Source organism: Phoca vitulina, unplaced genomic scaffold (assembly GCF_004348235.1).
Source record: "Phoca vitulina isolate PV1807 unplaced genomic scaffold, GSC_HSeal_1.0 scaffold20, whole genome shotgun sequence".
In the NCBI taxonomy this organism is placed as follows: Eukaryota; Metazoa; Chordata; class Mammalia; order Carnivora; family Phocidae; genus Phoca; species Phoca vitulina.
Window position 1 is genome coordinate 28,533,926 of NW_022589723.1, and position 14,629 is coordinate 28,548,554.

Sequence of the window (14,629 nt, forward strand, 5' to 3'; positions counted from 1 at the left end):
TTTCGCTGGCACAGAGAGTGGTTGTAGATACGATGCTCTTAGAGTACTACGTACACATCCCAGCTGCTCATTCGAGGGCTGGCTGAAGTGTCCTTTGCCACCTGTTTCTGGCTGCATTCCCTCCAGCCGAGCTCTTTTCTTTTGTTTGAGGCCAATTTCTTTGTAGAAATGAGCCCCTTGAGGACAGGGATTCTGCTTCATCCATCCTTGTATCCCAGGGCCCAGCACTCAGCCTTGAGCTCCATAAACGTGTGTTAAATGAACCCCACAAAGTAATTTCCTTCTTCCATGTGCTTATCTAAAGTAACCTATCGGAAGAACAATGAATTAATAGGCACTGCTGATGAATCCCTGAGCAAACGGTGGTCACGTTGGTCTCTGGTAATTATCAGCCTTCACAAGTAAACACGATGGTAGGCGTTTCCTTGCCTTTTGTGGACTTCAGAAGATGTCCTTTCTGGAGTCTGAATTTATTTGTGGTAATGGGAGAGAGCGAATGGGGTGGAAGATGTTGGATAAGTATCTTAAAAAACATTCTTTCCTTCAACAGGTTTGTATTTTTTTTTTTTTTAAGGTCCTTTTACTTTACAAAGTTACAATAGTAATTTACAATCTGTTATTTTAAAAGAAGAAAAGGAAGGGAAAGATGTTTAAAAAGGGACCTGCTGATCCTTCGTATTGATATTCCTCATACTGGTGACCCCTGCCAAGGATTGTGGCTTTCTGGGCCTGTGTTGCATGCCAAACTTGGGACTGGTCCCCCTCTTTGTACCAGAATGTACTTTTTTTTTTTTTTAATCACAGTGTGACAGGGGCGCCTGGGTGGCTCAGTCGTTAAGCGTCTGCCTTTGGCTCAGGTCATGATCCCAGGGTCCTGGGATCGAGTCCCACATCGGGCTCCCTGCTCGGCAGGAAGCCTGCTTCTCCCTCTCCCACTCCCCCTGCTTGTGTTCCTGCTCTCGCTCTCTCTCTCTCTGTCAAATAAATAAATAAAATCTTTAAAAAAAAAAAAAATCACAGTGTGACAAATTTTAGGATGCTACGGGACAGAGATACGGGCTTTTCCTCCCTTAAAACGGAGTGTTAAACAGTATTCATACGTTTACTTGCCATCCTTCCTGCCCCTGCTTCAAGACAGGATTCCGTCAATGTCTGCCATTCAAAATGTCCCAACCCTAAAGCCAGCATTGCTTACAGGGCACTTGGGGTTGGGGGGCGTGGAATGATTTTGCCTGCAACCCATACGTACCCCTATTCTCGCAAACAGATTTTATTTTAGTACCAGTTTATTACCTTGTCTGAAATTGTGGGTCCATGGTAACATCCAATCACAATTCCTGTTCTCATTTGGGACCCTCCAAGGCATGTTTCTTTTTATTAAAAAAGAAAGGCGATGATTGCTGATTAAAGGAATGACTAACGGAATCTGTCAGCTTTTACTTCTTCCCCCTCACAGACAGAGCTCTTACTGGTTCAAAGCACACCAGATGATATTGTTAACCCTCTTTGCTTCTTGAGAGAAGAAGAAACTTTTTCAAGGTGGTATCAAGACTCTACATAAAGTCCTCATTGTGCCCCTTTGTGAGAAAGCATTTTTTAACAAAATACAGTGCACTATTGTGCATGACACTTTAAAAATGAATGTATCATAGACATTGATTCCATGCTAATAAAAATCTATCCTGAATTTAACTGCCTATTTCTTTAATTGTTAACATCTTATCTTGTAAAAAAAAAAATTTTTTTTTTAAATATTTATTTATTTGCCAGAGAGAGAGCACAAGCAGGGGGAGTGGGAATGGGAGAAGCAGGCTCCCTGCTGAGCAGGACCCTGAGATCATGACCTGAGCTGAAGGCAGATGCTTAACCAACTGAGCCACCCAGACATCCCTCTTGTAAAAAAAAAAAAAAAAAAAAAAAAAAAAAAATTATGTGACCTTTCACTTCCTGGTTGCTGGCTGGGCTTCTTGCCCTCTGTCTCCCCATTTACTTATTTACTTGATAATATTGCAATGAGTATTTTTTAATACATCTTTGAAGACCATAAGGGCATTGCTGTAGGATTTCAAGGTCAAAAGATAGACACCTTTTACAAATTGACCTTTCAAAAGACGATTTAATGTATATTCCTAACAACGGCGTGAAGGCCCTCGTTGACACAGAATGTTGATCTTAAAATTTTTGTCATTTTGAAAGCCAAATAAATAGAAGAAGGCTTCCAAAATATGGCCGTGCCAGATCTGGAAGTCCATAGAGCTTCAAACAGTCTCTAACCAGATGGGGTTTACCAAGATGTCTCTCCTGGTTCTACAGTTGAGCCTTCACGGCCCCCTTACAGAGGCCCTCTGAGTTTGCCTGGTCCCCTCCGATGGCTCCTTTTCTCTGCCTCCCACCTGTTCTTGTTTATACCCATTGGTGCCGAGTGTTGATAAATGCTCAGGAGTGACCACTTCTGTTCAAGCGTGTTTGAGAGGGAAGATGTGGGTCAGGCTGGAGGTTGCTCCTTGCTGCCCACAGCGGCCCTGGCCTCTCTCCCTTGTCCAGTTCCTCCCCCTGTGTTCTGGCTCAGGGGGAAACTCCTTGACCTGCTTGCTGTGGCCATGCCGGGCAGTCTCTTTCTGGGGTGTCCCAGGCACCCAGGATGACGGACATTTGTCAGAAGCACATTTCTCCAGGGCAGAGTCATGGTCCCACTTAGCAGGTATCTGTGGCAGATCTGCTCTCGAACAGGAGTGGATGATGACAGGATGAGAAAAGGCTGAGAAAATTTCCTGTGGGATGAGTTTTGCTGACCTGCCCACCCTAAGACAGGCTTTTTCCTTCTGTATAGCGGCCGGTGCCCTGTCTGGCCGATTCCTGCACTTAGAGCAGACCTCTTTTGGGCCAGAACCACATCTAGTACAAGTCCTTGGTGTATACATACTCTTGCCTTTAAAAAATGAAGTTCTTGATCTCCAGATGGATCTCTTGGGCGGCTTCCCTGGTGGGCTTCGGTTTTGAGTAGATGCAGTGAAGATCATCAAAAGCAATTACCATTCTTTGCTCCTGGATTTGCCTTGACCTCCTTCCCCGGGAACTGCTCTCGTTGGGGGTGCGCATGCTGCAGCTGACAGTAGAATGAAGAAGTGGAAGCTCAAACAGTCTGTGCTCTAAGAAAACGGCCACAAGGCTTGGCACCGGCCTGACTCATGAGACCACATAGTTGTCAGGACAGTAGCTGTCTCCCCCAGATGTTTTGTTCAATAGAAATATTTCCGCGATAAAAAAATGCCCTCAAACGCCCTTCTGAGAGTGGAGGAGCTCAGCTCTGTAGCCGGAGCACATCGCTGCACCCATGGATTAAGTTTGGCAGCACATCGTTGGGCCCCTTGCGTGGTTCCCTCGAGACGAAAGGGCAGTTGAGTGGAGAAGATGTGAGGGAAAGTAATGAGGTGGGAGGAGGGAGGGCCGGTGACCTCTGTGCAGCTGCTGAATTTCCAGGGCCGGGTTTGGGCTTTGCTGTTTGGAGTGCACAGTCCAGCTGCGGCTGCTTGGACCTGCAGTGGTGAGGATGACTCAGAAAGCTGGAAGGAGGCCATGTTGAGTTCACTACGGGATCAGAGGCCGCACTAAAGCCCTCTGGAGTGGGAGTGGCTGCTGGGGGGTTGGGGGGAGAGCTTTCTGATGAAGCGGATGCTAGCGCTCTAGGCCACTGGGATCTGCCAATTAGTAACTTGGGACATACTCTATTTTTATTACTGAAAAAAACTCTGGTGGCAAAACATTGTACAAAACAATAGCAGATGATATCAAGTAAGTTCAGTCTGTTTCGGAGGTCATTGGTTTTGTGAATTAATTACCTGTAGACATCCTTCTGTTAAAGGGCCAGGTTTTTCACCAAGGGGCACCCCAGGGGCTTCTGGGAAGTCAAGAGGTGGTCTCTAGGCTCCACTAATCCCCTCTCTCAGAAAGGATGAGAACTCACTCATGTCCAGATGAGGGAATAAGGTCTGTATCGGTTTTCCACTGCTGCTGACACAGAGGACCACAGACTGAAAGACTCAAGACACCACTAATGTGTTATCAGACTTCTAATCTACAGAATTACATGTCTCACTGGGCTAAAATTAAGGTGTGGGCAGGGGTGTGTTCCTTTTTGAGGTGTAGGGGAGAACCCATTCCTTTGTCTCTTCTAGCTTCTATAGGCCACATGCTTTCCTTGGCTGGTGACCCCATTGCTCCATCTTCAAGTACAGTTACAGGAGATCGCCCTCTGACCACAGCTGAGAAACATTTTCTGCATTTGAGGACCTTATTGATTCCACTGGGATCACCCAGATAATCCAGGAAAAATCTCACCAGCTCAAGGTCCTTAAGCATATCTTCAAAGTCAGTGGTGCCTTGGGATGTAACATTGTCACAGGTCCTGCAGATTAGGAGATAGACCTCTTGGGGGCCCATTCCATCTACCACAGGCGTCTACCACAGGGTCTAACAAACGTGGTGGTTTCCTAGGCTTGACAGAGAGGTTAATGGCAGAAGTAGGCTCAAAGATCCAGGTGTTCTGACTGCTCAGGGCCCAAGTCTTGTCCTTCTTGCTGTTGGCTGTGCTGTGTGATGCCCTGTGGAGGTGGCATGGTTCCTGTCACAGGCTGTACCCTTCGTTACAACCAGCTTGTCCCTGGGTAACAGGCTGTGGGCCTGAGGAGAACAAGAAGAGCCATCCCTTCCTAATGGGGGGGAGAAAGGGCAGAGGCATGAGAGTGGGGGGTGAGTAGCTGCAGTAGGAGTTCTGCCCTGCTTGTGGAAGAGTGTAGGGTGATTGTGATCCCATTGCATTGATGGAGGTCTATTGTCAAGGCTTCCTGTACCAGGGAACAGGCACAAGTGAGCTAGCTTAAATGAAGTGGGTTGGGCTTGTGGCATTCAGTGTAGCTGCTTATTGCAGCTAACCTTTATTGAGCATGTGCTGTGTACCTGGGAGAGCACTGGGGGACACCCCCCCCCCCCCAATGCATGCTCACTTGTGCTTGCTCTTTGAGAAGCAGCTCTTGGATATTTCTGTATGGTTCCAGCCCTTTCTACTTATCAAAACCAGATCAACTCTGCGCCTACACTTCCTATGGAGACCTCACACTTGAAGATCTCAGTTTTGCTCACCACCTCACAGCTTCCTGGCTCAGTCCTTGTATCTCAATTTCTGATTCCTAGGAGATGCCTCTAAATGGCTGAGCTTGAGCCAGGTGTCCAGTTGGCTTGGAGGTGGAAGAGGGGCACAGTCACTTGGTTCTGTGGGTGAGTAGATGGTGACAGATAAATATAGTATGGGGAGGGGGCCTTGCCTTCGTTGACAGATGTTACCGTGGAAACCCTTTGCAATGTGAATTTGTATTTTAAAAGACTTGATTTTGAAATAACTTCAAACTTCGAGAAAAGTTGCAAGAATACATTGATCTCTCATGTAGCCTAAATGTAAATGATCAATTACAAATCGTTTGCTGCATTTGCTTTATCATTGTCTTCATCACTTGTATTTTCTGAGCCATTTGAAAGTTACATCGTACCACTTGACCTCTAAATACTTCATGTTTTCCCTATGAACAGGAACCTTGCTTTTCGTAACCAGTTCAGTTTGTATAAACAGGACCTATATAATGTTGATCTATTGTACCGAATATACAATTCGTATCTAAATCTTGCCATTTAGCGCAATAATGTCCTTCACAGCATTCCTCCCTTAAACCTAGGGTTCAACTCAGGATTCTGCAGTGTGTGCCGTTGTAATATCTCTTTAGTCTCTTGGTTGGGAACAGTTTCTCTGCCCTTTTTTTTTTTCTTTTATGATACTGCCATTTTTAAAGAATGTGGGCAGATTATTTTGTAGCAATTTAGGTTTGTATAACTCCTCACTCTCATCACGAAGTGTATTTTTGTCAGGAAGGCTGTGTAAATGATGCTTTGCCTCTGAGTACATCACATGGGGAGGCACATGATGTCCTTTTGTCCTGATACTTACTGGTCACGGTAGCTTGGCTCCTGTGGTTAATGTGGTGTTGAACTGGTGTGATTTAATCTGTATTCTAGAGGACGTGAGCCTTTGAAGCTGGGCATTTAAAGAGAACCTTCTTCTTTAAAATTATGTCGAGTTTGCAAGTGCTTTTCACACATGGGATTTTTCTGAAGTGGGCACCCTTTTTCCCTGCAAGGTGTGTGCTTGAATATAGTTAGAAGGGCTGATGTCCTCAGAGCCCACAGCTCATTGTGAGGAAGAAATTGCCTGAGGTTAGAACGACATCATCTCTGCTCATGTGGCAAGAGTGAGGTCCATCACAGAGGTAGGGGCACAATTGTGCTGAGAACGGTGGGTTCCCTTTGATGGCATCTGACTGTCCGGGCTGCCTCTGAATTACCTAGGAGCAGAAGAGCGATTAGGACACAGAACTCTCTTCCTCTCTCGCACTTGACAGGTCTGTAAATGCTAAAGAGGACCGTCCAGGTGCTGCCACTGCATTCCTTTTCCCATGGATCTCTTCTCTTGAGACACTTGGTGGCAGGTTGGCCTAATGTGCTTTGGTCAGCTTGCAAGTTGTTACCATTTCAGGCTGGTAAGACCCGTGATGGGTGCTCTTACACTGATGATAGGCTCCCTTTAGAAATGTGACTCTTAGGACTCTGGAGGCTGCTGCGTGGGAAGGATAGGCTTCTCAGAGCTCTGAAAACTTCCAGTTTGGTTTTGGACAGTTTTATCCTGGATTAGTGCTTCTCAAACTTCTTCCAGTTTCACTGTTTTATGTTGGACATTTGTTGGACCAACATCTGTTGGACATTTGACCTTGTTGACCCCTAGAGCTGTTGTTCCCACTTGTTGCTACAGAAACAAACAAAATGACTGCATGCAATCCACTTTAGGATTCATAGGGAAAATGGTACTCTTTGTAAATAAAGGATCAAGAATACTTATACCCTGATGATCCTCATATACTGCTAAAAAAAAAAAAAAAAAAGTGGGAGAACACAAAGGAATAGGACTTGGGCAGTATCCTTGAGGACAGGGGCTTTAAATTAAAGGGACTATTACTAAGATTTAATTGATTTATGGGTTCATTTGTTTCTCAATTTTTTTTTTCTTTTTTTTTTTAGATCTGAGCAGTTGTAATGCCCATGCTTATTGGTGGGGGTTATCTCTGAGTGACTTGGGACACGTTTGTCAGTGTCCTCAGGAGAAGAATCAGCAGTGACAGCAGGCCCTCAGCACATACCAAAGACAGCTGCTTAGAGAATTAAATAGGCTTGGGCATCTATTCCCAGAGTTTGTGCTTGTGCCTGAATTGTAGTAAAAATTACAGGCAGCCTTAGGAAAACTAGATGTGGAGACATTCCATCTTCCCCAAAAAGATGTTAATAATTTAATTCCTTCTCCTATGCCTTGGTATCAGCAAATGCTTCTCAGGGCTGTGTATGTTCTTAATTTTTAAAGATGCTGGTATGTCACTTGCTTTTCTACCTTTGGAGTTTTTTGCATGAGGAGGGGACCTAAGTCAAGTGTGTGTCACTTTTTTTTCTTTTTTCTTCTTCTTCTTTTTTTTTAACATCAAGTCTTCTGTGCCGAATACAGAAATACTAAGTAGTTATGGTCTGTTGCTGGTCCTGGGTGGGGAGTGACTGTTGGGGAGGGTGTGGGAAGGGAAGCTGAGGTTGATGGAATTAGGAGTAAGATGTTCAGGAAATGCAAAAAAAAAAAAAAAAAAAAAAAATTGAGAGCAAGGTAGACAAAAAGTAACCTAGTGAAAATGGAGTGGTACCTCTTTTACTTGGGTGTCCTCTGGCAAGGAGGAATTCAGAATGAATGAATGTTCCAAATAATTAAAATTCCCCCTGATAATAGGCAAAACTGTTTTTCTTGTAAATGACTGAAGTCTATTTTATACTTTCCCTCTTTAAGGAGTAGGAGGAGATGAGTATCCTTTACCTTTTCCTTGTGACTCAGACTTCTGTGCTGGGCCAAAATAGTAGCTGTCTCTCAGACGGGGGACATGGGTGGTTGCCCTCCACCATGGCCTATATCTCAATTGACCATCTCTGAGTCGGCCTCTGGAAGCCCTGTACTGGTGCTATTCAGATAGGACCATGGTTTCAGGCAGGATATAAAGTTGCCAGGGTATATCCAATAACCAGGTGGATTCGGGACTCAGAAATTGCTCTCTTGTGACACATGGGCCTAGTATTGGGTATTGACTTAGTGCTTGAAAGTGTTTTCTGGTTGCTCAGGGTTGGTAGCTGTTAATGTGCTACATACTGATGATGGCAGTATGTGCCTATGCCCGGGTCATAAACTACAGAAAGAAGACAAAACAGAGAGGCCCATGTCATTGAAGGATGATTATCACTTAGATTTCCCAAGACAGGGTGAGCATGCCATATAGGAACCATCAGGGTAGTCAGGAGGCAGAAGACAGGAGTGACAAGAAAGCCTTGGGCAGTGCCTTTACTGGGGTTTCCATAAGAAAGGCAGGGCAGGGGAAAGAAAGAGTTAAGGAGTAGCTATTTTGAGTAATCCCAGTGGGGTTTGGGCTGTAGGGGTGGTGTCTTGGTCTCTGGTGCCTGGCCCTGGGATGATTTAGGGCAAGGGAAGTAGGGCTTGGTGTCTGAGAGTTGGACAAAGGGGATGCCAGGGATTGAGGTATAGACTCTGGATTGGCTGCTTGCCTATGAAGGGCATTGTCCTGGCTGAGCCCTTTGCTGTCTCTAAGCATTGGCCAGCCCTGGGAGGGGCAGCCTCTCCCTGGGTCTGGAAGGCCCCCAAATGCCGGAGTATCAAGAATATAGAAAGTAGAGTTAATATAATTGGCTCTGTGATGCATGGATGCCACTGACGAATGCAGGATCTAAGACTGCACAGTGAGAGAGAACAGTGGCCTTGTAACAGATGGGCTGAGGTTGCCGACTCTCCCAACTTGCAGATTGTCAGATTCCTTTGGGGTCCTTACCATCCTCTGCTCTAACTCTGTGGTGCTTAGAGGCTAAGGACCATGGGAACCACCCCTCATTACTCCTTTCTACTAGAAAGAGGTGTCTTCATCAGTGAAGGGCATTTCCTCTGTTCTTTGCCTTATTCAGGAATGTACTTGACGCTGGATGCAGCCTCATTTCATTAAGGAAAAACAAGCAAGTAACTGGCCTTTGAGAATTGGGGAAGAGGGAAGGCTGTGCTGGTGGGGAATTTGTTTTCCTCTCAATTTCTGGTGGGTATGTATATATTTCAGTAATGTACCAAATGCCTAACACAGTCCTTTTATGAGCAGGCTGCTACTCAGACGTATCTTACAACTTTTGTTTACTATGTGAGTAATATAGGGTGTTACAGGTAAAATAGAAAATTCACATTGGCAAAAGAAAACAAAAAACTACCCATAATCCTGCCATCTGGAGATATCTTCGGTTTTAAAGATAATTCCTCAATATGTAATTTCCTCTTGTGATTTTTTTTTTAAAGATTTTTATTTATTTATTGAGAGAGATAGTGATAGCATGAGAGGGGGAGAGTCAGAGGGAGAAGCAGACTCCCCACTGAGCAGGGAGCCCGATGCGGGACTCAATCCCGGGACTCCAGGATCATGACCTGAGCTGAAGGCAGTCGCTTAAACAACTGAGCCACCCAGGCACCCGTGATTTTTTTTTTTTTAAAGAACATTCGCCCCACCCCTATAGCTTGAAACTTTCCAAACACCGAAACTCAAAAATGAAAATGTACAAATAAGGTTTTATTTTGTATTAACCTAATCTAAATAACTGCCTTCTGTTATGGTGGAATTCTTGTAAACAAGGAACTTAATAAATTCTGACGGCTCTGATGACCTTCGGAAGGTGTTTGAGGTCGTGCTTCGGAATGAGTCTAAGAGCCCAGGACAATGTTCTGGCCACCATCCCACTATATTATGTTGGAGAACTCGGGGTGTTCGTGTGGCCTTCTTGTAAGAGGTTGAAGGATTGGAAATCTGGAAATAACTTACTAGCATATGATTTGTGCTCCCTTCTGCCTTCTTTGGGACGTGGAGTAGGATGTTTGTAGTTCATAGCTGGAAAGCCAGATAATGGGCATAAATCATGATCTGGGAAGTATGGTCCCCAAGCAGCTGTTGGCCAGCTGCTGCATTGGTAACTCAGCAAACAGTAAACTTTCATCTTTGAACCTTAAATTATATCAGAAGCCATGCTGCCAGACAGTTGTCCTACAGATCTCGGTTCAGATCATGCCTATACCATCTGACAGCTTTGTGAGTACAGGTCAGTTACAAAACTCTGGAACTTGTTTGCTCACCTGTGAGATGCTGGGAACCTACCAACCTTCTAGGATTGTTGGGAGAAGGGCATTAAACAAGATCATGCAGGTGCAACACCCAGTACCATACCTGGCTCCTAATACTCATGCAATAGGGTACTGTCTTCCCCTCGCCCACACCCTCCCTTACTATGATGTTGATGACCCTAGCAGGGTTTGAGCAGGTTATGGTCGGGAGTGAATCTGTTCTGGGCATGCCTCACAAAAAGATAACCCAGATCTACACAACCACTGCCCCTTTTATTTTCCATATACTCTGGTCCAATACAGGACAGGCAAAAGGTCTAATGTAAGTAAACACTGAACCTCCATGTCTAAAAGAAGGGAGGATCCTGTTGAAGAAGGTTGTTTTCCTATCTAAATCAGGGATTCAGCCTCTCCTCTCTCTGGGTGATAATGGGATTCCTTTATTTCCAAGAAATAAAATTGAGGCCAAAGGACTGGAGAAGTGCCAAGAGGTTTCATTCACGTGCAGTTTCATCCTCAATGCTTTTAGCATCCTGAATTATCCCAAGGGTTCCAAGACCCCTGAGCTGGTTTCTTCCCTTGGAGTTGGGGTGAGCACAGCCAGGGGGGCACCCTGGCCCTATCCCTATAGTCTTTTGCTCAGGGCTGACTTTGTCCAGAGCTCAGGTCGTGCGTGGCTCCTTGGTGAAATTTAATTACAACGTCTGCTTAAGGCTGGACCTCAGCTGGCAGGGCCTTGGGGGTTTTAAACAAAAGCACGAGCCTGTCCAGAAGTAGATTAGGTAGATGTCTATTCAAGCAGGGGATTTGTACATGTTAATTCTCAGAGGAGATATCTGACTGGGGAAGGACTGTGTGACCTTATTTAGAAAAAAGGCTACACACTTTGTTAACCTTTATTCCCTTAAGAAGGAAAAAATCATTACATGGCAGAGGTTCAGGCCCCATGGGGGATTTTGTGGATGATTCTCCATTTCAAGAGTCTTATTTCCATAGACATGATAAAATTATCAGGAACTTCTGCTTGTCCCCACTGCATACGCTTTTCAGTTGGAAAAAAGAAAACTATTCATATTTTTTGCATAGGCTAGGCTTTTGTCCCTTCCCTCCCAGCCCTAGCAGTTAAGGATATTCTTGTACAAGGAAGGGGGGAAAAAAAAGACAATCATTTGAAAAGACCTTGCCCTGTACCCCCCTCCCACCCCTATGCTTATTCAATACCGGTAAGTGGGGAGTAGCTTCTAAGCAGATGATCTCAGACAGCTGAACAAGTGACGTGGGGCCCCTTAGAGCCTGTCAGTTCAGCTCCTCCTTCAAGCGTGGCTCAGATGCTGCCCTCTCCTGATGCTGTCCTAGGGCACCCCACCCCCAGCTTAGCCCTCCTCCCTTTCTGTTCCCGTAAGCTGTTCACATCTAATACCGAGAAGCGAGTAGAGTAAGGAAGAGCGTGCTGATGTGGACTCAGAAGACATGCATCCAAAGGCAGGCTTCACCACCTCCCAGCTGTGCGACTGGGCTTCTGAGCCTGAATTTCTTTTACCTCACTTGGGATTATGTGTGATGCCTTCTCAGTGTCCCATCTAGACAACTAAACTCCTGGAAGACAGGATGTTGTTCATCCTGTTATTTCCAGTGGTTTATCTAGTCATTCACTCCTTTATACAATTACCCTCCTAGAACCTAAGAATAGAGATGAACATGATACATTGTGGCACGTGGTAGGAATTACAAGCTGCTCTTGTGGTTTTTTTTTTTTTTTTCCTCCTTTATCTCCTATGATACAGATAAGTAGTTAAGAAAGCTTTGGATCTTTCTCCCCAGAGCATTCATGAGCAAGGTGCAGCACATGGCCCTGCCCATTGACCTTAAGTGTAACACTTCTGAAACCAGCCTTAGGAAAGCTTCTTACAGGGAAAAAGTATTTCCAAGTTTAGGGATAAAGTGAGAACTCCCTGTTGAAAATTTTTCTGCCCTCTGCCAGCTAAAACCAGGATAAACAAGGGCTAGAAGGGGGTCAGGGCATATTATCTTTTAGTGAGATGGGTAGAAATTGAGAGCAAGAGGCTGAGTATCTGGAATAGAACCTGAAGTACCTTGTTAAATGGAAAGTGGATATAGACAATTTCAGAATGATGGTATTTCAAATGGGCTCAGCTTTATCACCTCATTCCATCTGGAGCGGGTAAACTGTTATTACTCTTCATTTTCCAGAGGCAACGTCGTGTGGGAAAGCCCTGAAGGACCACATTCCACTTGATCCCTTTTATTAACAAAATTGTACTTTGCAGTGAGGTGGGGTGTGGCCGGGGAGCCCTTTCAAGATTGGAGCCTGGAGGCTTCGGGCTGGTTAATTGCATGTTTGCCTTTTGGCTTCTTTCCAGTCTTTCATCAAGGATGACCCCTTATCTATAATTTTTAGGCAAAAAACAAAAAAACAAAAAACACCAAAAACTGCTTTTCCTCTTTGTGTTTTATGAAGCTAAACAGACGGTGATAATAATCTAAGCACTGGGTTTGGGAAGCAATTAAGGTGGATGAAAAGTGTCAGGATGGATTCTCCTACAGATGTCCGCCTGTGGAGTCTGCATCCAGGCATCACCATAGTTGAGCAGTCTGGCCAGCTTAGCTGGGGGTCCTCTTCCTGACTCATCTCCCCCAGATATCCTCCAAGGTCGCTGGCTTTATCTGTCTACAGAGAATGGACCCATCTGCTGGGCTAGGAGGTGTGCCCCGGGGGTGGGCGGTGTGCTGGGGGGTGGGGGGTGGGGCGTGTGCCCAGTGGCCTAATTCTCAGAATGCCTACTAGACTGGCTCATCAAGCCTGGCTGCACCTCACAACCACCTATACAGCTGAAATGAGATGACAGGGATGGAATTTGACAGGGATGCAAGTTTCAGATGAGGGTTGGAATTTGTGTCATTCAAGAGCCCCGTGCATGGCTAGGGCGGTCATTCAGGGCTGGGCACCAGCGGCCCTCCTGACCCTCACTGCTCAGAGTGTGGCCCGTGGGTCCAGCAGCATATGTGTCACCAGAGAGCTCATTCAACATGCAGGCTTTCCAGCTCCGCTCCCCCTTCACCCGCCGCCCCGGGCTTCCTCCATAAGAACCTGCTGTTTAACAGGTCTGCAGGGGTTGTGTGTGCACATTAAGGTTTGAGAACCTCTTCTCCCGTATGGTATTGAGGTAGGGTTAGTGCTTGATGGTTCCTGGAAGTGTGATACTGACGACATGTACTTTCATTTTCTACCACTACTCTCCCTCCTAAGGATTGGGCTGCAATTTGCATAGGTCACTTTCACAAAATTAGGATAGGTGAATCCTCTCTTCTGAATCCTTTTCCTCTTAGTTGCTTGGCCTTCTGTTGTCTGGTACATGCGCATACTGTGTTTCAGTTAAATATACTGAAGCTGTAAAACAAACTGTTCTGTGGCCAAATAGGGAGGATTGTTTGTGCTCTATCTTCATGATCTCTGCCTCTGTTCCATGGGCTTTGAAGTAGCCTTTGCTCCCTCCCCCAGATGATGATTTGCTCCTTTTTTGGGTTACAAGTCCCCCGACATGCGTGTCACTGCATTTGCTGCAGTGTGTTGAAATTATTGTTTACATTTCTGACCTCCATGGAGATAAGGTCCTTATTTATTCATAGCTGCGTCCCCTGTGTGAAGGGCATACTTGAGCATAGTAGGGATTCAGTAGGTGTTTACTGGGAAAATCAATGAGTGGCATCGATGATTAAGTTCTCCCCATATACTTTTTTTTTTTTTAAAGGGAAGGGAAGGCGGGAAGGGGCAGACGGAGAGGAAGAAACAAATATCTCAAGCAGACTCCCGATGAGCAAGGAGCCCGACGCAGGGCTCAATCCCATGACCCTGAGATCGTGACCTGAGCCGAAACCAAAGAGTCGGATGCTTAACTGACTGAGCCAGTCAGGCGCCCGTAAGGGTTCCCAGTATACTTCTGAGTGTGGGTAATACCCATGCACTTGGGTTTTTTCCATTGCTCCCTCCCAAAGATAACTGGGGGCGGAGAGAGAGGGTTATTTAATTTTCTATCGGAAATGATAGTACTTGATTCAAGAAGTTTAAATCTATGGAGGTGAAACAAAATTAGGCTAAATGGATGGATCTTCTGTTAGATGGTTAGAATAACTTTTTAGAACATCTCTGGGTGACTTGTATGCCTTTTGGTGTTTATCTCCACTACTTGTGGAACTTGCCATCTTATGGATGCAGAGTTCCTGCTTCCCTTAGATGAGAAGCTGCTACCAGGTCCAGCAGTTTCTCTGGTTAATAACCTTAGAAAAGGGTTCCTCAGAGTTCTGTTGCCATCACCCAGAACTCAA

General features: G+C 45.4%; 1 protein-coding gene across 13 annotated transcripts in view; it reads left to right on the plus strand.

The window, feature by feature from the left end:
- TLN2 (talin 2) overlaps positions 1-14,629 on the plus strand; it is a 421,358-nt gene that overhangs the window by 71,942 nt on the left and 334,787 nt on the right. For 2 of the 13 annotated variants that reach the window (XM_032417152.1, XM_032417158.1), the window contains exon 3: positions 5,191-5,274. The exons of the other annotated variants lie outside the window; for them this stretch is intronic. The gene's annotated coding sequence lies outside the window, so the exon portion shown is untranslated. The remainder of the gene's footprint in view (positions 1-5,190; positions 5,275-14,629) is intronic. 13 annotated transcript variants of the gene reach the window in all.